Here is a 24,928-nt window from a genome sequence, read left to right as displayed (position 1 = left end):
AGTGGTCTAATCCTTAACAGGTCACGGGAATGACACAGGGCCGGGCAGTGTTTTGTTCCATTCTTCCCGTGGTTGCCATGAGTCAGGGCCAACACCATAGCAGCTAACAATGACAACAGGGCAAAATATGGGTCTTTGCAGATGTGATTAAATTAAGGCATGGAGACGGGGAGATAATCCTGGCTTACCAAGGTGGGCCCTAAATGCTCTCACACGTATCCTTATAAGAGGGAGGCCGAGGGAGATTTACCACAGACAGAAGAGCAGAAGGCAGAGACTGGAGTGATGGGGCCACAAGCCAAGGAATGTCAGCAGCCACCAGAAGCTGGAAAAGGCAAGGAAGGATCCTCCCCTGGAGCCTCTAGAGGGAGGACAGTCCTGCCGATATCTTGATTATGACCCAGTAATACTGATTTTGGACTTCTGGCGTCCAGAACTATGGGAGAATAAGCGTATGCAGTTTAAGCCATCGTGTTTATGGTCATTTGTCACAGGAGACTTATACAGGGATCATAAGGAATTGGTCCTGGATGGAGCTCTGCAGACCACTTCCACTAACGGGCTGGGGGAGGACATAAAGAAAAAGCCAGTGTCAGAGACTGAGAAGCCAGAGACAGCTGCATATACTGGGAGTCATGCTGAGATGTCCTCGCACGGATCCGCCTTGTCCAGGTGTCCCCACTGGAACACTTTCCTCCAGCTGTCCCTGAGAAGCCAGTGGCTTGACTCTGGAGTCTGGGTGCTGGTGTCACAACCCGGCTTCATCTCAACCTAACCAGGTGTACCTGGGTGAGCTGTGGATCCACTCCTAAACCATCTGTAGCGAAGCTGATTGCATTAATGGTCGTGAGTACTTACCACAAGCCAGATGAATGGCTAAGTGTTCAAGGGAAAACATCTCCCCACCTCCCCTTTTTGAGACAGACACCATGCAGGGGTTTGTGGGCCATAGAAGGAGATGGTAGCACCAATAGCTTGAACCTCAAGTAGACCCATGAGTGGCTGGGTGTGGCCTTGGGGAGAGCTAATTGCTGGAGCCACTTCACTTACCACCCTGTGCAGAAACGTCTGCCCATCCTGCCACATCCCTCACCTTGTAGTCAGGAAGTGGAGACATCAGTTCCCCCTTCCCCCTCCCCAGAACACCTCTAGGCACCATGATACGCTGAGTTTCTGCCTGGCTGAGGCAGCATTTCCCACAAGGCCACTGAACACCTGCATTAGTTTCGTCGGGCTGCTGTGCCAAAGTACCACGGACTGGGTGCCTTACAACAAGAGTTTATGCTATCACCGTTCTGGAGGCTAGAAGTCAAGTAGGTGATTTTAAAGAAGAGACATTTATTTTCTCACAGTTCAGGAAGCTGTAAGTCCGAGTTCAGGGTACTGGCTCTAGAAGAAGCCTCTCCCTCTGTTGGTTCTGGGGGAAAATCCTTCACTCAGCTCTGTAGCCTGGGAGTTCCTTGGTTCCTTGGCAATCTTCATTAGCATCTATTCTTCCCCTCCTCCCGCAATTTGTGTTTCCTTTTCTCTTTGTCTAAGGAGCCCTGGTGATACAGTGGTTAAAGCGATAGACTGGTAACTGAAAGGTAAGCGGTTCAAAACCACCAGTGACTCTGCGGGAGAAAGATGTGGCAGTCAGCTTCTGTAGAGATTTACGGCCTTGGAAGCCCTATGAGGCAGTTCTGCTTTGTCCTATAAGGTCACTATGAGTCGGAATCAACTTGATGGCAGTGGGTTTGGTTTTTGTTTTTTTCTGTGTCTATGCTGCTCCGTGTCACTCAGATGTGATTAGGCTTAGGACACACCCTACACTGACATGGCCTCATTAACACAACACAGAAAACCTTATTTCCAGACAGGATCACATCCACAGGTAGAGAGGTTAGGATCCCAACACCCTTCTTGGGGGAGGGGCACAATTCAATCCATAACTTTGCCTGAAAGGCAAGACCTATTGTACTGATTCCCTCTTCCCTGAAACTCTGAGAACTGCCCCTTGTCCCTTCTCTCCCTGATGCTGAATTGCCTGAGAGCCTGCAGCAAAGTACTTGAGAAAATAGTCTCTAATTCCCAGAGTTAATAGGATAAACCGTAATGTCCCCAGAAGACTGCTTGTCTTTTAATTCAAATGCCAACAGTATAAACGTTTCCAGTCCCTGGGTTGAGAATTTTCAAGAGCAAAAATAGTTCTTCCTTAGGTCAGCAGTCTTTGGCTTGTGGTTGCAACCCCCAGTGGGAAGTTCCACTTGCATGCAGAGTGGGACATGGGTGAGAAATTAGGAACAAATGCTCAGGCTGTGGATTTTCAAATCTCCAGAGGGACCAACGTGCCCATGGGACCAGAGTTTGACTCATGCTAGGGCAGTGATAGTAACCAGACCACTGTGGCCAAGGGGGAACAAATGGGGTGATTCAGCCTCAGGGTCTCCCACTGCCTCCGGCACCTTATCTGCCCATGGCTTCCTGATCATGGAGCTTCCATATACAGAAGGGCAAGGCCAAGACAAGACCACCAAACTACTTCCCACAGTTCCAAGAAAGTCTTCCTGGTGTCAGAGTTAGTCACAGCAGGGTGAGATGGCTAAGTATTTTCTCATAACTTTTTTTCTCCCACCCAAAAAAGTTGAATGCTTGGAATTTGTGAGCTCAGATATAGCCAAATCAATATGGACCAATAAAAAATGAGAATGTTGGGACTATATATAAAAGTTAATTTGATTACCCAAAGCCCAGTATGCCTTGGGTGTAACAGCCTTGTGAGGACTGCACAGAAAGGCAGACCACAGAACTTTCTAGAAACTTGAACAATCATCAGTGAAGCTGTAGTTAGGATAACTCTTCCTCTGAAACAGGCTGGACCAGTCCTCTTAGGCAGTTCTCAGGACCCACCAACCTCACTGCCAAAGCTTGTTCCTCTGGACAGGGAAGTCCTGGGGTTCGAGGTCACCTAACTGCTCCATGCTTCTGTAAAGATGTCTATATAGCACCTCTATGGGGTCTCAGCACCCAGTGTAGTCCATTCAGTTCTCTGAACTTTCCGGGGCTATGTCCTCCCTGATTTATAGTTGGAGAAAAAGAAGAGATAAAAAGGGAAAGTGACTAGTTGGAGGAGGAGAAGTCCAATCTTCTCTCATCCTCCTCTACCGTTCTTATTGTGCGTCTTGCCAACACCATGGCAAGTGCAGAGAAATGACTCTGGTTACTGTGTAGAGGGCAGATTTTGGAGAGGATGACCATACTTTTTCGTTTATAGGATGTATTGTCCTGGCAGAACTATTACCAGTGGCCCAGTTCATCCAGGTTAGAGATGACGGTGGCTTGGATCATGTAGGTGGCCTTGGCAATGGAGAGAAGTGGAGACAGGTGAGTTTTCTGATCAACCCCTAAACCCAGTTGCCTCATTGAGTCAGCTCTAGCTCATGGCAGCCTCATGTGTATCAGAGTAGAATTGTGCTCCATAGGGTTTTCAATAGCTGCTTTTTTAGAAGTAAATCATCAGGCCTTTCTTCCAAGGCATCTCTGGCTGGACCTGAACTTCCAACCTTTCTGTTAACAGCTGAGCAACTTAGCTGTTTGCCCCACTCAGAACTCCAGATCAACCTATGTTGTTGTTGTTAGGTGCCGTCGAGTCCGTTCCCACTCACAGTGACCCTATGCACAACAGAGTGAAACACTGCTCGGTCCTGAGCCATCCCTACAATTGTTGTTATGCTTGAGCTCATTGTTGCAGCCACTGTGTCAATCCATCTCGTTGAGGGTCTTCCTCTTTTCCGCTGACCCTGTGCTTTGCCAAGCATGATGTCCTTCTCCAGGTACTGATCCCTACTCACGACATGTCCAAAGTATGTAAGACGCAGTCTCGCCATCCTTGCTTCTAAGGAGCATTGGGGTTGTACTTCTTCTGAGGCAGTCCATGGTATATTCAATATTCTTCGCCAACACCACAATTCAAAGGCGTCAACTCTTCTTCCGTCTTCCTTATTCATTGTCTGGCTTTCACATGCATATGATGTGATTGAAAATACCATGGCTTGGGTCAGGTGCACCTTAGTCTTCAGTGTGACACCTTTGCTCTTCAACACTTTAAAGAGTTCCTTTGCGGCAGATTTACCCAATGCAATGCGTCTTTTGATTTCTTGACTGCTGCTTCCATGGCTGTTGATTGTGGATCCAAGTAAAATGAAATCCTTGACAACTTCAATCTTTTCTCCGTTTATCATGATGTTGCTCATTGGTCCAGTTGTGAGGATTTTTGTTTCCTTTATGTTGAGGTGCAATCCAAAATGAAGGCTGTGGTCTTTGATCTTCATTAGTAAGTGCTTCAAGTCCTCTTCACTTTCAGCAAGCAAGGTTGTGTCATCTGTATAACGCAGGTTGTTAACGAGTCTTCCTCCAATCCTGATGCCCCGTTCTTCTTCATATAGTCCAGCTTCTCAGGTTATTTGCTAAGCATACAGATTGAATAGGTATGGTGAAAGAATACAACCCTGACGCACACCTTTCCTGCCTTTAAACCAATCAGCATCCCCTTGTTCTATCTGAACAACTGCCTCTTGATCTTTGTAGTTTCCTCATGAGCATGATTACGTGTTCTGGAATTCCCATTCTTCTCAATGTTATCCATAATTTGTTATGATCCACACAGTCGAATGCCTTTGCATAGTCAATAAAACACAGGTAAACACCCTTCTGGTATTCTCTGCTTTCAGCCAGGATACATCTGACATCAGCAATGATATCCCTGGTTCCACGTCCTCTTCTGAAACCGGCCTGAATTTCTGGTAGTTCCCTGTCAATATACTGCTGCAGCCATTTTTGAATGATCTTCAGCAAAATTTTGCTTGTGTGTGGTATTAATGATATTGTTTTGCTTGCGTGTGATATTAATGATAGTATTTTATCATCTTTGTCTAACAACTTCTGGTACTTTGTTTTGTTTTTCATACAATTATCATTTAAATTGCTCAACCTATAGGATATATTAGATCAACCTATGTTGTTGTTGTTGTTAGGTGCTGTCGAGTCGGTCCCAATTCATAGTGACCCTATGCACAACAGAACGAAACACTGCCCAGTCCTGCACCATCCTTACAATCACTGTTATGCTTGAGCTCATTGTTGCAGCCACTGTGTCAATCCATCTCGTTGAGGGTCTTCTTCTTCTCCGCTGACCCTGTACTCTGCCAAGCATGATGTCCTTCTCCATGGATTGATCCCTCCTGAGAACATGTCCAAGGTATGTAAGATGCAGTCTCTCCATCCTTGCTTCTAAGGAGCATTCTGGTTGTACTTCTTCCAAGACAGATTTGTTCGTTCTTTTGGCAGTCCATGGCACATTCAATATTCTTCGCCAACACCACAATTCAAAGGCGTCAACTCTTCTTCTGTCTTCCTTGTTCACTGTCCAGCTTTCACATGCATATGATGCGATTGAAAATACCATGGCTTGGGTCAGGGGCACCTTAGTCTTCAGGGTGACATCTTTGCTCTTCAACACTTTGAAGAGGTCCTTTGCAGCAGATTTGCCCAATGCAATGTGTCTTTTGATTTCTTGACTGCTGCTTCCATGGCTGTTGATGGTGGATCCAAGTAAAATGAAATCCTTGACAACTTAGATCAGCCTATAGGATGTACTAATATATTGGATATCAATGATGAAGGAAAAAGAATAATCAGGAATACCTTCTAGATGTGGCTTGAGCAATTTGAATGAAAATTGTATGCAAAACGAAGTACCAGAAGTTGTTAGACAAAGATGATAAAATACTATTTTTTTAGTTTTGGTCGTTACCCATGCCCGTTGCTGTCGAGCCGATTCCGACTCATAGCTACCCTAAAGGACAGAGTAGGACTGCCCCATAGAGTTTCAAGGAGTGCCTGCTGGATTTGAACTGCCAACCGTAGCACTTAACCACTGCAGCCATAGCACTTAACCACTATGCCACCAGGGTTTCCTTTGGTCATTAGTATTCACCAAATCATTAATGATTCAACATAGCTGCTGTTGACATAGCATCCTATTAAGAAAAACACATTGTAAGAAAGTTAGATTTTTTCCCCAAAGCTGAAACAGCCAGGGTTATTTAAAAAAAAAAAAAAAACTTTGCGATAACGTAGCTAAATCATGCATAACTCTCTTAATGAAAAGGCAAACCTCGAATGAAAAAGTAAAACCACTAACCTTCCATTTTTGTTGTTAGCTACCATTGAGTTAGCTCTGACTCCTGGTGACCCTATGTGTAACAGAATGAAATGTTTTGCAGTCCTGCACCATCTTCATGATCACTGGTATGTTTGAGTCCATTGTTGTGGCCAATGTGTATTTTGAGTGCATTCCAATTTAGGGGGCTGTCTCAGTCATCTAGTGCTGCTGTAACAGAAAAACCACAACTGGATGGCTTTAACAAAGATAAATTTATTCTCTCACAGCCTAGGAGGCTAGAAGTCCAAATTCAGGGTGTCGGCTCCAGGGGAAGCCTTTCTCTTTCTGTTGGCTCTGGAGGAAGGTCCTTGTCATCAATCTTCTCCTGGTCTAGGAGCTTCTTCTCAAAGGAACCCCAGGTCCAAAGGATGCACTCTGCTCCCAGGGCTGCTTTCTTGGTGGTATGGTATATCTCAAAAGAGATTGGCTTAAGACACAATCTAATCTTGTAGATCTCATAACATAACTGCCGCTAATCCATCTCATTAACATGATAGTGATGGGATTTACAACACACACGAAAATCACATCAGATGACAAAATGGTGGACAGTCATGGCCTAGGCAAGTTGACACACATATTTTGGGGAGGTCACAATTCAATCCATGTTGGGGGCTCATCTTCCAGCACTATATAGGACAATATTCTGTTGTGATCCATAGGGTTTTCATTGGCTGATTTTTGGAAGTAGGTCACCAGACCTTTCTATCTAGCCTGTCTTAGTCTGGAAGCTCTGCTGAAATCTATCCACTATGGGTGACCCTGCTGCTTTTTGAAATTCCTTTGGCATAGCAACATGCAAACCACTAGAGTGTGACAAACTGACAGATGGGTGGTAGAACCTTCCATTACCATTTCTTAGCATTTTTTTACCCAATATATTTCCCCTGTCTACAACAAAAGTTTCATTTGACTTCTAAGTAAGAGCAAAAGCAACCAAGTCTCACACCCATCCCTTCATAGATAAGCTAACAAACAGTTAAAAAAAAAAACCCAAACAGAAAGAGAGGGCAAAGACAGACCAGATAAAGTCTTGGAGGAGTGATTGAGAATTGGCCTGAGTGCTGTAGTCCTCATATTGCAAATCTTTGTCAACCCAACAAGCAAGCTCCCTCTGCTTGGTGAAAGGGTCAAATCGCTCCTGCCGACTCCCCAACTTAATAAGGTGGAAATGGCTGGGAGGAGGCAGTCTGGAACTCTATGGAAAATGCATGGAATTTGGACCAGACACACTTGTGTTCAGTCCTAAACTCCACCACTTAATAGTTACATTTTTGGGAAAGTTATACATGACTTCTCTGAGCCTAATCTGCAAGATGCAGATGATACAACCTTATGTGTTGCTATAGTGATTCATCGAGTGCATATAAAGTACTCAGCACAGTACCTGTCATGTACGGACACTCAACAAATGCCACGTCAGTCTCAAAAAACTTGCCGCTTGATGGTAGAAACCCTGAGACAACTGGAAGCACAGAAGTGATATTTCATTTCCTTCTCAGATAGGAAAACCTCTTTTAAAAAAAATTCATAGAATGCTTAAAAATAGGTACATGTGATATTAACCAATTGAGTAAAAAATCATTGAAGTAAAAAAAATTAAGGGACATCTGTTTTTTTCACTCTAAGTCAAAAGCCTTATGTAAAAAGCAACATTTATTTTATAACTTCTGCTTATGAAAATAAGTTCTTATTCTTGAGATGATAAAATGAATGGAAACTTGACCCCTAAAAAATACTTCGCTAACTCCGAAGAAGTTATTGCTTAGTTTCTGCTGGTTAAGTGCTTTTCTAGTCTTATTCAATTCACCTTATTTTCTTAATTTATGTCCTGAGCAGAGGAAAGAGGATGCGTGCACAGCAAATGGACAGAAATGCAAATACAAGCAAATTAACCCTGCCATCAGTGTAACAAATCCTGTAACAGCCAGTCCCACTTGCTGTCAAGTCCATTCCGACTCATGATGACCCCATTTGGGTCAAAGTAGAACTGTTCTACACAGGGTTTCCAGTGGCTATAATCTTTGGTAAAAATTTGTCCTGATTTCCTGCCCACCCATCGTTTGCTCCACATGGCATAGTGAAAAGAGCCCAGGCTCAGGGCCAATCAAACATGAGTCCTAGGAGAAAGACAGACAGCTCTTTGTGATAAGCACATTTTGTAATTTTCTCACTTCTGAAAAATGTTACTATTTTTAGACCTAATATTGTAGATTTTACCTATAAAGTTGAAAACTGGTATCTGGTCCAAGTTCAAATACAAAGAGAACTACATATTGATGTTTTAAGTTTACACGATGTTGTTTTGTTGTTAGGTGCCATTGAGTCCATTTTGACTCATAGTAATCCCATGTGACAGAGAAGAACTGCCCCATAGGGTTTTCTAGACTGTGATCTTTATGGGAACAGATCTCCAGGTGTTTCTCTTGAGGAGACGCAGTGTGAGTTCTAACCACCAACTTTTCCATTAACAGCTGAGTGCTTAACTGTCGTGCCATCAGGGCTCCTGATGATCACGCGATAAACCCCATGAGTTAGCATGGGTGTAATTTTTTTTAACTGGGCAGATTAAGCCAAAACATCCAAGTGGAACATCTGGAAAACTAAATCTAGGGAGGTTCTTCAAGCCCTTCTCTTGCATAATCTCCTCATGTTGTTGTTAGGTGCCCTTGAGTTGACTCTGACTCATAGCGACCCTATGTACAATCTTCACAATCATTGCTATGCTTGAGCCCATTGTTGCAGCCACTGTGTCAGTCCATCTCATTGAGGGTCTTCCTCTTTTTCGCTGACCCTCTACTTTACCAGGCATGATGCCCTTCTCCAGGGACTGATCTCTCCTGATAACATGTCCAAAGTAAGTGAGACAAAGACTAATCATCCTTACTTCTAAGGAGCATTCTGGCTGTACTGCTTCCAAGACAGATTTGTTCGTTCCTTTGGCAGTCCATGGTATACTCAACATTCTTTGCCAACACCATAATTCAAAGGCATCAGTTCTTCTTCGGTCTTCCTTATTCATTGTCCAACTTTTGCATGCATATGAGGCGATTGAAAACACTGTGGCTTGGTTCAGGCTCGCCTTAGTCCTTAAAGTGACTTCTTTGTTTTTTAACACTTTAAAGAGGCCTTTTGGAGCAGATTTACCCAATGCAACCTACATCCTTTGATTTCTTGGCCACTGCTTCCGTGGGTGTTGATTGTGGATCCAAGAAACACGCAGGCCACCATAGCACAACAAACTGACAGACGAGTGGGGAATCCCATCATATGTTCTCCTATTACTTTACACATCTCGGAGCTTCAGTGCCCAGATCCACTCCAGAGATGCCTGTTCCCTAAACCTGTCCTGATTCCTGCCACCATACTCTTTGCTCTGCATGGTATAATGAAGAAAATGGGATTTGAGTGAGCTTCCTGGGGCTGCCATAACAAAGTACCACAAAGTGAGTGACTAAAACGACAGAAATTTATTCTCACAGTTCTGGAGGCTAGAAGGTCAAATTCAGGGTGTTGGCAGGGCCATACTCTCTCTGAAGGGTCTAGGGGAGAACATTTCCTTGTGTCTTCCAGCTTCTGCTGGCCCCATGCATTCCTTGGCTCGTTCAGTATCACTTCAGTCTGTGCCTCTGTCTCCACATGGCTGTCTTCTCCATGTCTCTCTCTGTGTCCCTTCTTGTCTTCTCCAACAACTTGTCCTGTCGCCTTTTTCACTACTTGCCCACTGACCTGGCTACCTGACCTCTGTCAGCTGAGGGATTTGATGGCTGAAGTTGTTTTGTTGCTTTCCTTCCTGGAAGCTGAAGGGACCATATTGTTGCCTTCTGTTGTTTTCTTTCTTCTCCTAAACTAGCCCCAAGTATTGTTCTTCTGAAACACACATTTTTGATAGTTTGACAAGAATTTGGCACCACCGTAAGATTCTTCCAGAATTTATATCACCATTTTCACTATGGAGCATTCCACAGTGATTCCCTTAAAATACATTTTGATTAATTCTGAGTGGTTTGGGTACGGAGCTACATTTGAAATGGACCACCTCATAATCATTAGCCACAAGCATGTCTGTGTGCTCTTTCGGCTGGGAAACTGTGCACTCTGGGTGGTGAGGGCTCATTTAGGGGACAGCAAAAGTTTGTAGAATTGCTGGTGAGCCCAGTGTAAAGGACATTCCTAAGACCTCTGTGATCCTCGACAGTTATACTTGTAAAGAAGTAGCATGTTTTGCTTTTGATGCTGCTTCTGTTACGTCAGTCTATAGTTTCTGATCCTGACGTGGAGCCATGGAAGCCTTTAATTCTGAGGAAGTTTTGGTTGGACAACTGCTTTGGCAAGTCTAAAATCAAGAAGAGATGCCATCCTTTGATAACACTGCCACAAATGGAAATGTTCCTCTATTCAAGCATAGGAGTCAGGTCTACATGGCTCCACGAAGAGTCAAGTTTAGATCTAGAATGGTTGTATGGCAAAGAATAAGGCCTTTGAGGCTGGGAGGCTCAAATCTTATCTCCACCAGTTAACACCGTGTGGTCTCAGAGCTGCCATTTAATTGGTGAAAACTTCTATACCCTCACCTCTAAGTGAACATAATAATAACTCACTCCCACAAGGTTGTTGTGAAGATTTGGGATAATGCAGTAAAGCAGCCAACAGAAAGTGCTGTCCTGAGAGGCTGTAAACCACAGGCATGAAACCCCACTCGCTGGTGTCGCCCCCTGGGGCTGTCATCTCTCATGGGCTGTGGCCTCGGGAATGTGGCTTTGTCTGTCTGATCCTCAGTCTCTGAGTTTGTGGAATAAGACAATGACATCATCAGCCTCACAGGTGTTGATGAAGATCAGAGATGACAAGGCATGTAAGGTGCCTGAACCCTGTGGTGTGCGGCACGTGGTAGGTAATGGTGAATCCCACAAGATCTAATGCTGCCTGGAAGAGGCAGGGCACAATTGGTGTCTTAGCTACCTAGTGGTGCTGTAACATAAATGCCACAAGTCGGTGGCTTTAAAGAACAGACATTCATCATCTCACAGTTCAAGAGGCTAAAGTCCAAATCAGAGTCTCAGCTGTATTGATTCCTTCCTTGTTGGTAGCCCCAGGCATTCATTGGTTCCTTGGTGTTCCCTGGCTTGTAGATGATCCTCACACGGCATGTCTTCCCCCTGTATGTCTCTGTGTCTATTCTGCTCTTTTCATAACTCAGAAGTTATTAGGTAGAAATGATTAGGTTTAGGGCCCACCCTGCACTGTTATGACATCATTAACATAACAAAACAGAAACTATTTCCAAAACAAGATCACATGTACAAGGACCAGAAATTCAATACATATTTTGGGGGGACACAGTTCAGTCCATAATACTGTGTCCCAGCCAGAACCAGGGCTTAGAGGAGGGACATTCAGACATCACTGAGAACCACAGGGTCCCAGATTGAAGACAGGCTTGACCCAGGTGGCCCCACAGGTGTCTCAGGAAGGGCATCTCCAGGTGTCACCACTGATCAAAGGCTGAATGAAGCCACTTAGCTCGGTCCATCAACCTGCCTTATCTCCTGTGTTCCTGATGGTACAGGAGCTATGTGGCATTGCAGATAGGCCTGGGATTGTAGCTTTGTTACAAACTTGTCCTGAGAGTAGATATTGTGGATGGTTGGGTGCCTGGTAGAAGCTGGGCATAAATCTATAGAGACCCCCGTGCTAGTCAAGGTGGAGTAACTATTTTCCCATTGAGACACAGACTGGCTACATCTTACCAAACCTTGATGTCTTGTTTTCAAAAAGTATTCCAGATTGTTTGTTTCTCTGCTTTCCTTTAAGAAAGATTGTTGTCTTTTTCCTTTATTATTATTTTTTTTTCCCCAGTATTTAACCTCAGACAAAATATACCCATGTGCCAGCCACTTTGTCCTCACACCAGAGGTTTCAATTAGGGAGGCCAGGTAGGGAGGCATAATGAGAAATGCCAGTCCCCATGGCTGGGAAGGGAGGACCAAGCTGGAGAACCCCAAAAGCCACAGTCTGGAGCTCTAGAAACCCTATACCAAGACCTAGAGCAGAGCCTTTCAGAGGCCCACCAGAGTTGTCACACAGAACCTCCCATAGGGTCCTCATACATTTTCTAAGGGTTATACTCCTGGTTACTATGAGGCCATAGCTTGCAGACTCACTCATTCACCTAATATTCCTAAGTATCTACTACATCCCAGGCAAGACTCACCTAATCCAGGTCCTCACAGAGTACAATGGCTGGGGCAGAGACAAATACTAATTAAATAACAATACAAATAACAAAACAGCCAGTGCTGAGAAGAAAAGTACAGGAAGCAGGAGTACATCTTATAGGGGGTCCTCATTTATTCCAATTTCCCTGAAAAAATTGAATTTTAGCTGAGCCTTGACAAATGTACGTATGCATTCATTCAGTGTGTTAAATGGGGTCCCTTGGAAACAGACCCTGAGGCTCCAGGTGTGTGCAGAAGGGTTACTAGGGTGGGGTTTCAGGGTATCTCCATGCGGGGGGAAAGGGGAGGCATGGCTGGATGCAGGAAGGAGCTGGCCCACAATTTGGCTGCATCTGAGGTCTTGGCCCAGCCTATGGCAGCTCTCCAGGTAGGATGGCCCTTCACAGTTGTCCCAATGGAGGCAAGGAGATTGAGTCTCCATATACACCCACTGGCCACTCACGGGCTGTGGAATAACCCTTACCAAAAAAACCCACTGCTGTTGAGTTGATTCCAACTGATAGCGACCCTATAGGACAGAATAGAACTGTCCCCTATGGTTTCCAAGGAGAACCTGGTGGATTCGAACTGCTGGCTTTTTGGTTAGCAGCCATAGCTCAACCACTACGCCACCAGAGTTTCCGGAATAACCCTCAGGAGTGGGAAAACCCTGAGTCGGGCAGTTCCCTATGGCTGAGGGAAATTCCCAGTAATGGATGCAGCCGTGAGCCACCAGCAGCCCTTATTCCCAACAGCTGAAGGATGAGTGAATCGATCCTGAAGAGGGAAGTCGGGCAGAACACCACAGTAGCCATTACATTCAACAGGTCTTTACTGAGGACCTGTGGTGAGCTAGGTCCTCTTCTAAGCACCGTGAATCAACAGTGAATAAGAAAGGCAAATTCCCTGCCCTCCCAGAGCCCATGTCATGGGGGTGAGTTGGAGTGAAGTAGGCAACCAAAGGAAGAAAGCACCGTTGTTGTTGTTAGCTACAGTCGAGTCGGCCCCTACTCATGGAGGCCTCACGCACAACGGAACGAAATGCTGCCTGGTCCTGTGCCATCCTCATGATCGGTTGTGGATTAGACTATTGTGATCCATAGGGTTTTCACTGGCTGATTTTCAGAAGTATATCTCAAGGCCTTTCTTTTTAGTGTGTCTTGGTCTAGAAGTTCTGCTGAAACCTGTTCAGGATCATAGCAACCCACAAGCCTCCACTGACAGATGGGAGGTGGTTGTGCATGAGGTACACTGGCTGAGATTCAAACCAGGGTCTCCTGCATGGTAGGCAAGAATTTTACCACTGAACTGCCAACGTCCCTGTGGAATAAAACATAGCATGTGGGCAAATTGCCTGTACCCAGGCAGGAGAGAAGGCACATTGGTAAAATGGAAAAAATGCCATTGTGGCTGGAGCAGAGAGAGGGGGAGAGGTGTCACACAGGGCTGGGAGCTCAGGGGCACCCTTGTCGACCTGGGACATCTTGTATTCTGGGTGGTGCCTGAACTTGCTCAAGGATTGGGACTGGGAGCACGGCTGGCCTGATTTTCTTTGACACATACAGCACATACAACAACAATAGGGGAATGCAGTTTGGGAAGTCCCCAAGACCACCCCTAGGGTTGATGAGTCACTAGAAGGACTCACAGAACTCAAAAAAGCAATTACGTTCAAGACTGTGGTTTCACAGCATTAGGGTAAAAATTAACATCAACATACGGAAAAGGCACATGAGGAAGCATCTGGGGGAATTCAAGGTGTGAGCTTCCCAGTGGAGCTGTGAGAATAGTGCTTACTTCTCTCAGCAACAATGTGTGGCAGTGTGCATGGAATATTGCCAACCAGGGAAGCTCACCTGAGCCTTAGCACCCAGAGTCTTCATGAGAGTTCAACCACATACACATGGTTGATGATCCATGTGACTGATCTGAGTCTCCAGCCCCTGCAGAAGTCAAGCCCAAGTCTCCCACCATAAATCACATTATTAGCATAGACCACCTCTGGTGGCTCGGGCCCTAGGTAATCAAAGACACTTTAATCAGGGCTTGGAGATCACCTCCTGGGAGCTGGGGGCAGGGGCAAGGTTAATCCTTTACTGCACAGAAAAAGGAAACCCTGGTGGCATAGTGGTTAAGTGCTGTGGCTGCTAACCAAAGGGTTGGCAGCTCAAATCCACCAGGTGCTCCTTGGAAACTCTATAGGGGCAGTTCTACTCTGTCCTATAAGGTCACTGTAAGTTGGAATTGGCTCAATGGCAATGGGTTTGGATTTTTGGGTTTTGCATGGAAAAAGCCAACTTACTGAGAGTGATGGACAAAGAGAAAATATCTTCTGATGCCAGTATGGACTCATGGGGTTCCCAAAGATCAGAATCCCTTCTTGCCCAGGGCTTGAAAGAGTTGAAAAGTAAAACCCAGGTAAACTGTGAAAGCGAATATGCCACCTTTATTATTGATTGGGGCCAGATTGGAGGTCTTTACTTGGAGTGGAAGTCCATTAGGCCTGCTGATAGAACACTGGAACTTGGCAGGGGCCCCAAGGAATCTCAGCAGCTCTGGACCAGGGCCAGAGGGAATGAACCCTCTTCAGGCAGCTAACTCCCATGAGAAGAACTGCAGGGCTGAACCGAGCCTGCCCAGCTACTACCAATCAGATGAGTCACTCCAGCCACCCCAGAGACCGAGGAAGAAGTGGGTGGAAAAGGCCTGGTGTTGAGCTAAATGAGCTTTTGTCCCAGGAGGGAACCTTGAGAGTTGGGAAAGAAGCCTGGTGGTTGGGATGCACTGTTAGAAGGAGACTGGTGGTGGGCTTGGTGCTGATGTTTGGGTTCTCTCTGGGACGTTAACATTTTTCACTAACTGGAGAGACTGTCAAGAAGGAAATTCCACAAGCCCTACTACCACATGGACCACCTACCCACATCTGTGCCTATATATGTCACTGTCTCTCCTATCGCTAAGATTAATGTCCAGGCTCCTAGAAAGGCTGACTTTACCACTTATGCCTAGGCTCTCTACTTCCACCGACCCAAAAACACATCTCTAGCAAGTCTCCTCTCTTTCTTCCATCATTACTTTCTTCCTATCCGAACTCATTCTCATCAGTACAAATGTGTTTTTTTAATTCTCCTCTCTTGATTAAAAGAAAAACACTTCTTTCTGGCCACCCTTATTCAAGTCAACCTCCTACTAAAAACAACTAAAACGTTGGATAAATTATTTTTTTGCAATAATCATAAAAACATGGATGATCTGACAATATCATAAAAAAATCAAGGGCCATTAAACTCACCTTATTTTCCTCCTATTTTTCTGGCTATTTCTCTGCCTTCTTCTCTGCCCATCTTCCTCTCCTCATCTATAAATGTTGTAGTGGTCCAGGGCTCAGCCCTGAGGCATCTTTTCTATCTACACAAAATCCCTGGGTGATCTCACTCACGACTTTAAGTATCATCAAATGCTGACAGTTTTAATACCCAAATGATCTGTCTCCTACACTATTCTCAGCATCTAGAAAAGTTCCTGGAACATAATAGCTTTTCAAGAAATATTTGACAAATAAAAGAATACCTTGATGGCTTAAATCTCCACCTAACACACCTTTGGCGGAAACTAAAGCATTTGGATTGGGGATCAATATTCCATGTGAGCCAGTAGGAGGTAGTCAGTGGCAGCCCCACCTGGGGCCAGAGTTCAGCCTGTTTATGTCTCCCTCCCTAACAAGTGTTCAGAATTTCTTATGAATTAATAAGATTCTTCCTTCCATTTTGTTGTTCAGTGGCTGACCTGAGGAAAGATTTGGGTTGCCTTGATGAGTTTAGGATTGTTTCTTTGAATTGACTCCATACTGAGCTTGGGCCAGTTGGAGTCCAGATTTTGTTTGTGTTAAATTGTGAACAGAACTTAAAGATACTTCTTATGCTCTTTTTACCAAGATAAAGTAGAAGGTTTTACTTCCAAGCCTGTATTTGATCACTGGAACTCTAAGCCCATGGGTCGATGCTGTTATTAGTTACCTTTGAGTCAGCCCCCGACTCATGGTGATCCAGTGCACGATGGAACAAGTCCTGCACCATCCCCGTGATCAGTTATGGACCAGACCATTGTGATCCATAGTGTGTTCATTGGTTGACTTTCAGAAGTAGAGGCATAAGAAAGAGGAGACACATTGCACGGCGAGAATGAGTTTCTCCTTCCCCATTATTCCAAAGGCTGGATCTTAATCACAGTTAAGTTCAAAGACCCTTGAAAGGAGGAGCCTGCAGTCTTGTGAGTGAAATGGGAAGGCCCAGCCTGTAATGTGTCAGAGTCCTAGCAAGGCCTTTATTGCTTCATCATCTCAGCTTGGACCTAGATCAAGCCCTAGATGCCTTCAGCCTAATTTTATATAGTCAAGAAAAGAGATTCAGGTTTTCATGATGGAATGGATCACATGCATTTTTGGTACGAGCTTTCTGTAAAATAGACCATTCCTTCTGATTAATTAAGGAAATGGAACTTATCAGCCTTTAGCTGAACTTTTCTGAAAACAGCTTAGTTTGCAAGCTTAGATAAGTGTTTAGGAATGAAGATTTATGAGGTCCGGCCAGCTGGGCTCGTAAAGAAATCCTCTGGGCTACAGATGTGTCTTTCCCTCTCTTGTCAACAAGTGAAGTCTGCAACTAGTCTCATGCATTTCCTCAGGAGGAATACTGACCTCCAAAACCTTTTTTTTTTCTGGAAGTCTGTCATAATTATAAATATTATGTTCAAAATCTTTGAAATTAATTCTCCGACTTATCTGACACCCTGTAAAACAGAACTAGAGTTTGACACCAAGGCAACACCAAAGGCACTTGAAGAGCAGTAAGGGACTAGCTGCCTTGGCCTTGTCAAAGGACAGAGAAGGCAGCTTGTTGGAGAAGGCATCTGCATGAATGAGGGTCCTGAGGGCTCAGAGCAGAACATGGACTCAAAGATTGGTCTACCTGTCCCACTGACCTTCCAACCTGAGGTATTGTCCAAGTCCCCAGGAAGCAGCACTCTATCCACTTGGCCAAGGGCACAAGGGCCTCTAAACCAGGACAACATCCCTACTGACTGACCAGCTGATCCTCCTATTAAGGGATGAAACTCCCCAGATATGGAAGCTGGGTTTTCACCATGATCCAGGCATCTTCTCCATTCCTAAAACTGTGAGCCAAGATCTAGGAATACTGAGAAAGGTAAAAACATGAGATTCTATACCTGGAGGAAGAGGCCCCAGGTAAACCCTAAGAAAGCCCTGGGCAAGCCTGATGATGAAATTACTCAAGTGCACTCAGATGGATAGCCAGCACAGTTCTTCCCTCCCCAATAATGCTAGGAAGAGCTAGAGGACAGTGCCTGTGGCTTTTCTTCATGACCTTTCATGCCATGTGTCCATGCCTGTGTATGATTGTAAATAAAATCTCAATGTTTCAATCCCAGGAGTGTATTTCACTAGGCATCTAAAGAGAACCAATCGAGCATCCCTTTCTGTCTTAGTCATCTAGTGCTGCTATAACAGAAATAACACAAGTGGATGGCTTTAACAAAGAGAAATTCATTCTCTCACCATCTAGGAGGCTACAAGTCCAAATTTAGAGCACCAGCTCTAGGGGAAGGCTTTCTCTCTCCATCAGTTCTGGGGAAAAGTCCTTGTCATCTATCTTCTCCTGGTTGAGAAGCTTCTCAGGCACAACAACCCCGGGTCCACAGGACATGCTCTACTCCCAGTGCTACTTTCTTAGTGGTATGAGGTCCCCATGTCTCTCTGCTGGCTTCTCTCTTCTATATCTCAAAAGAGATTGGCTCAATACATAATCCAGTCTTGTAGCTCGAGCCCTGCCTCATTAACGTAACTACCACTAATCCATCTCATCAACGTCATAGAGACAGGATTTATAACACATAGGAAAATCACATCAGATGAAAAAATGGTGGACAATCATACAACAGTGGGAATCATGGCCTAGCCAAATTGATACACATATTTTTGGGGGACACAATTCAATTCATGGCACTTTCCTTGAAGATGATTCTGACCAATTCTTCCCAAGAAGGTTCTTTTTTCTACCCGGGTCCAAGATTCAGTCAACAATAGGGGGAAAATCTCTACATTATCTCAGTGACCTCGGGAAGTTACAGTGGCGTTATATGACCCAATTCTAGCCCTCCAGACATTTAGAATCTATCATTTTCTATGAGATGAAAAGCTCAAGTCTAATGTTCATCTGGGGAAACCCTGGTGGCGTAGTGGTTAAGTGCTACAGCTGCGAACCAGAGGGTCGGCAGTTCAAATCCGCGAGGCGCTCCGTGGAAACTCTATGGGGCAGTTCTACTCTGTCCTCTAGGGTCGCTATGAGTTGGAATCAACTTGACGGCACTGGGTTTTGGTTTTTTGAATGTTCGTCTGAGAGTCCCTGGGTGGTCCAAATGGTTAACATGCTCGGCTGCTAACCGAAAGGTTGGAGGTTCGAGGCCACCCAGAGATGCCTCAGAAGAAAGCCCTTGTGGGCTACTTCTGAACAATCAGCCATGAAAACCCTATGGAGCACAGTTCTACCCTGACACACGTGGGTCGCCATGAGTTGGAGTCGACGCAGCAGTTACCGGTGGTGGTGGCAGGAAGTTCATCTATAGACGATACATAAACATGACCTTCTAGATCTTCATGGCCTCTGTGCAGAGATGGCACTGAATAGGATAATTTGGCATCTCTAAAAAGGAGAGATAGTGAAGACCCAGACAGTGCGACTTGCCTAAAATAATATAGTGAATCACAGACAGAATAACAAAGAAAACACAATTCCCAGGCTTGGAGTCCAGTTTTCAGTCCATGAAAATATATTCCTTTTCTTATTAAAAGAAAGGGATGGATTAAAACAAATCCATATAATGTTATAAAGTCTTATTTCATTGAGAATATTGCTCTATAAAAAAGCATGATAGGTTACCTCAAGTAGAGAGCTTGCCAATTTTATATGTATTTTAAGAAGTAAAATTAGATGGATTTCAGAAGTAGAAAAAATACTTTGTGCAGTTTAGGACTGATTAATGTTTTTTATTTATTCATGTAAGAAATATTTTTAACTTCCTATCATACATAAAGGAAACGCTGGTGGCATAGTGATTAAGTGCTACGGCTGCTAACCAAAGGGCTGGCAGTTCGAATCTGCCAGGCACTCCTTGGAAACTCTATGGGGCAGTTCTACTCTGTTCTATAGGATCGCTATAAGTCAGAATTGACTCGATGGCACTGGGTTTGGTTTTTGGATTTTATCATACATAAAACACCATATTCATAAACGAGCATGTCATACTTCCTTCCCACAAATTGTTACCATTAACCTTCTAGAAGGTGTCCAAATCTGTTAGCCAAGAATGGAAGACAGAGCACACAAAACAAAATTAGAAATGAAAAGGGAAAAACAACCACCAAAAGATAAAATATTTAAAAATTATAAGACTGTTTATGCTTAACTCTGTAAAAAATTCATCAGGCTGATACAAGGTTTTAACCTGATGAATTTTTTTACCTTGAGGATATTTTGAATAAAAAAAAAGAAAAGAAATATTTTAACCAGAGCTACAAGAGCCTTGATGAATTTGCTGACAAGAAATTTTATCAGTCATTGCTTCTGATAAAATAAGTTTTTCTTTTGTGGCCATTATCCTTATTTCACCAAGTCTAATTTTCCTGTCTAACTTTGAACATCTAAATCTTGGCAGGAAGTTTTTTTTTTCTTGCAAAATTTTATCAATAACCACTTTAACTCTGTGCAGTTTTAATCATGATCGGTTTAGTTTTGTATCGACTTTTTCTGCAAACTTTCTTGACTGTGAATTGGATAAGAAACTTCTTTGATTTTGAATAATCTATGAGAACATTTTGAGCAAGTGTCCTTGAGAAATAGAGAGGGATTGAAAAAAGAGGGAAAGAATAATAGCTAAAGATAAGAGAGATGAAATAGCTGGAGAAAATAAGACAGATGCAAAGAGTTAGACTGGAGGAGGACAGAAAGACTGCAGATGTGGCTGAAAGTCTTCAGGAGTAAAAGGATAGTTAAGGTGCACTTTACCAAGCATGATGTCCCTCTACAGGGACTGGTTCCCCCGAGAACATGTCCAAAGTACATGAGATGAAGTCTTGCCATCCTCACTTCCAAGGAGCACTCTGGTTGTACTTCTCCCAAGACAGATTTGTTTGTTCTTCTGGTAGTCCTTGGTATATTCAATGCTCTATGCCAACGCCATAATTCAAAAGCATCGATTCTTCTTCTGTCTTCCTTATTCATTGTCCAGCTTTCACGTGCATATGTGAGAAACTTGTTAAAGGTGGAAAAGTGTCAAAGTTTGAATGGACACTCAGATCTGCCTGACTCCCAGCCTCTGGTCTGCACTCTAACGACCAGAGGGGTTGGAATCAGCCCTGTGCAGGCACAGCTCCTGGTGCTGTCTTTGGTCTTACATTCATAGACTTTTCTAGGATGTATGAGAAAACGAACGGTGTCCCTGGGTGATGCAAATGGTTAAGCGCTTGACTACCAGCCAAAAGGCTGGCAGTTCAAATCCATCCAGAGGTGCCTTGGAAGACAGGCCTGGCTATCTGCATCCAAAAGGTCACAGCCTTGAAATTCCTATGGAGTAGCTCTACTCTGCATATAGGAGGTCGCCAGGAGTCAAAACTGACTTGATGGCAACTAACAACAACGACACAGAGAAAACAAAGAACCACTCTGGAATATTTGGTAAAATTCCATTGGAATAACAAAATTTTCACAGCACATTCAAGCTCAGCTTCTAGAAAGGAAGGCTAATGGGCCCCAAATTAGCCCAAGTGTAACCCTTTCTAAGGATTCACACTCCATCACCTTCCTTCTGTTTTGTTCCTTATTTTATTGATCTCAAATGTGGAATATTTAATCAATGTCCTGTTCTCATTCTGTGTTGGACTGAGTGTCAGCCGACATTCTTGAGGAGTGGCTGATTTATTTCTTGACTTGAAGCAAGGATATATCTCTTCTACTTTTTTTTTTTTTTAATTTCCTTGCTTTGGATACTCCTGAGAAGAAGAGCAAATCCATGTGCTGGTACAACCTCTTCTGGAACAAAGGAAGCAGAGCAGCTGGAACCCATTTGATAGGAAGGCTGTTTATCCTGGCCGAACAGCCCCGAGTCAGTTTGTGAGTGGTGGGAGTGTATAGTTGGCAAGTTCAGTAACTACTCCCCATCCCAACTCCTTCTGTGCCATTTTCTTATCCACAAGCGGTGGCTCCACTCCCTTCCACGGCCACAGGTTTACAGCTCCATCTTTCTTTTCTCCTGGCCTTATCAAAACCTGATCTCAGGAAAAGAAAGCCTATCCTAAGTTAATTAGTATTAATTGAAGAAAATATGCCATACTCTCTTCTTCCTTTGAATCTGGTTGTTTGGCGAAAAGTTTCACCCCTGTGTAAATAATTTAGCTTTAAGCCTAATTGGAGGGGCCCTCAAGCACACTAATGGGCTTCTCTTTCTGCTTTCTCAGTGATTGAAAGGTGAGGCAGTCAGAGTGACTCATATTAATATTACACCCTTGTTCTAAATCTCAGTATATTTAGGAATATTGACCTTGAGCTCCCCAAGGGCAGGGAACCACATCCTACACAGCATTGTTTCTCCAGAGCCTAGCATGGGGCTGAGAGCATGTGAAGCCTCAAAAATGTTACTTAGAGGGAAGTACTGTGCTATCTCATCAGAGGGAGAGCAGTTAGGAGTGTAGAGCAAGGCTTATGTAAATTTTTATATGAGAGACTGACCTGATTTGTAAACTTTCACTTAAAGCACAATAATAATAATAAAAAAATGTTGCTTAAAGGGACTGAACTGGTGCCTAAGAAACGCTTTAAGTAACAGAGGAAAGCAAGCACACTGTGGTGCAGTGAATTGCTTTAATACGGCCCTTCTAGCCATGGTCTTGTGACTCCCACAAAATGATTGGGTGGGACTATGTAAATAAGGTGCTTGTGGCCCACTAAGGAGATTGGAGAGTTTTGCTAGGTACATGGAACTCTTCCAGGGGTGGGACCATGCAAATAAAGTATATGTAACCCTTGCAGGGGATTGGTCTACTTTGCCATCCTGTTAGGCTTCAGTGTAGCCAATCCCAGAGACCTAGAGAAAGACCTCACTACCATCAAGAGGAACAGCCAGGAGCAGGGCACATCCTCTGGACCTACGGTCCCTGTGCTGAGAACCTCCCAGACCCAGGAAAAGAGACAGCGGTAACACCATATGGCAGCAGCATGAGATGGCAGAAACCAGGAGACATGTGAAGCAATGGGCTTCCTGGCCCACAAAGTGAGAGAGCTGACTGCCTTCAGGCAGGAGGCTTCTAGGTGGAGTGGGGTGTCTCCGGGCACTTATCAGTGGAGCTAAAGAGCTTTATAACACTTATCCAAGCAGGGCAGAGGCCAGCCCAAGGGCTGAGGGCTGAGAGCCGAGAGCTGAGAGCAGAGGGCCAAGGACTGAGAGAGAGGCCTGCCTGCAGGCACAGCCAAGAAGAAGCTGTTCTGATGAAAGAACTGTATCCTACATTGTTCCTGTCACTTCCAATTTGATCCTGGTCCTGTGTTGTAATCTGTTACTTCCCTAATAAACCCCGTAGTCGCTGCTGTGCAATGGGGGTGCGTGTAAGGTCAATGTATGGGCAGGTGAGCAGGGTAGGGCGGTTTGAACAAGACAAGACAGAACCGGAGCCAGAAGATGGCAGTGAACATACAGGTGACATCAGTCACCGGTGATAACCTAAATTGACATGACATGCTGGCTTGGATCAATGAGTCTCTGCAGTTGAATCTGACAAAGATGGAATGGTTGTACTCACGGGCTGCCTATTGTCAGTTTATGGACATCTGGTCCTTGGCCTCCATTGTCTTCAAGAAAGTGAAATTCCAAGCTAAGTTAGAACATGAATACACCCGGAACTTTAAAATACTACAAGCAAGTTTTAAGAGAAGAGTGTTGACAAAATAATTCCAGTGGACAAATTAGCAAAAGGAAAGTTTTGGGGCAATTTTGAATTTGTCCGTGGTTCAAGAAATTTTTTGATGTAAACCAGGATGGAAAAGACTATGACCCTGTAGCTGCCAGACAAGGTCAAGAAACTGCAGTGGCTCTTTCCCTTGTTGCTCCAGCTCTGAGGAAACCAAAGAAACCCCTCAGCCCGAGCAGTGCAGCTCCACAGAGGCTCATTTCAACAGAGAAGTACTGCACCTTCTAAGGCTGGCCCGGGCGTGGGGAGAAAGAGTCCTGGTGTGGAGAGGACGAAGCAGCTGACTTGATGCAGCAGGTCAACGTGTTAAAGTTTACCGTCGAAGATTTGGAGAAGGAGAAATCTCTGCTTTCGGAAGCTAAGGAACATTGAACTGATTTGCCAGGAGAATGAGGGGAAAAACGACCCTGTACTGCAATTTACTGCAAAGGACTGTGGACATTCTCCATGTCACAGATGACGGCTTTGTGATACCTGATGAAGGGGCCCATAGGAGGAACAAGAAGAGGAATACCAGCCTGGACCAGCAGAGCAACATCTGAATTCTTCACTCCAAATCATGGGCTTAACTGTAAAATACTCCCTCTTAGGATTCTTACAGGACTCATTAGTTTCTTTTCATGAGCAAAAAGTACTGCTTCTTCAAGTGCACTTTGCAGAAATCTCTCCTCTTTTTCCGTAAGTTTGAGTCAAAATCTTTTACCTCATAGCAGAGCAGTATTAACATCTAGGTGGCTCTCCTAGAGAACAGAGAGGTTGACCATATGGCTCGCCATGTGGTTGCTGAAGAAGGTGTCAATAGAGAATGTAAAGGCTGAATTAATTTTTAAGCTAGTGTGAAATCTTGAAAGAGAATGTTTTATAAATAAATGCCTTTAGAGTATTTAAAAAAAAAAGAAAAGCCCATAATTGTTAGTATGGTTTGAGTTTTGTGTGGCCACTGCAACAAATTATCAAATCCAGAGAGTGCTATGGGAGGGACGGCTGGTGTCAGAATTGGTAAAAAGGATGGAGAGCAGAGGTATGTCTGACCTCCGCCTCACTGGAGTCAACTCCGGGCTGATGGTGATCTTGATTCTCTCTCCTCCCTCTGAAATTAGACAAGGTCGGATGCCATGCCATTTTTACACAGCCCCAAGCCAATGATGGATGGGAAGTGGTGATCCAACACCTGGAGTCCTTGCCCTCTCAGGTGGATGTAGTTTGGTTTTCCAGTGGGACTGAGTCCATCAATGTCATTGCTCATTAATGTCCCTTGTATTTGCTTTCTTCTCTCCCCAGTCTCTACATCAAATTTTGAAGACTCATCCATTGCATTTCTTACCCTGCTGGACATCCCTGGCCAGGAGCTAGGGCAGAAGGCTCTTGCTAAGGCAAATTGTCATGAAGTACATTCTGGATGACCAACTTGCTGGCCCAACACACATGTTGCCATGGCTATTGCTCCGAGTGGGACAACAAGGATACCCCAGT

General features: G+C 44.4%; 1 pseudogene; it reads left to right on the top strand.

Moving 5' to 3' along the window:
• The first annotated feature begins 23,166 nt into the window (after positions 1-23,166).
• LOC126078241 (microtubule-associated protein RP/EB family member 1-like) lies at positions 23,167-24,011 on the top strand (annotated as a pseudogene).
• The last annotated feature ends 917 nt before the right edge of the window (positions 24,012-24,928 follow it).

The sequence above is a fragment of the Elephas maximus genome, chromosome 6, assembly GCF_024166365.1.
Source record: "Elephas maximus indicus isolate mEleMax1 chromosome 6, mEleMax1 primary haplotype, whole genome shotgun sequence".
NCBI lineage: Eukaryota > Metazoa > Chordata > Mammalia > Proboscidea > Elephantidae > Elephas > Elephas maximus.
This window is presented reverse-complemented; position numbering and strand designations above follow the sequence as displayed.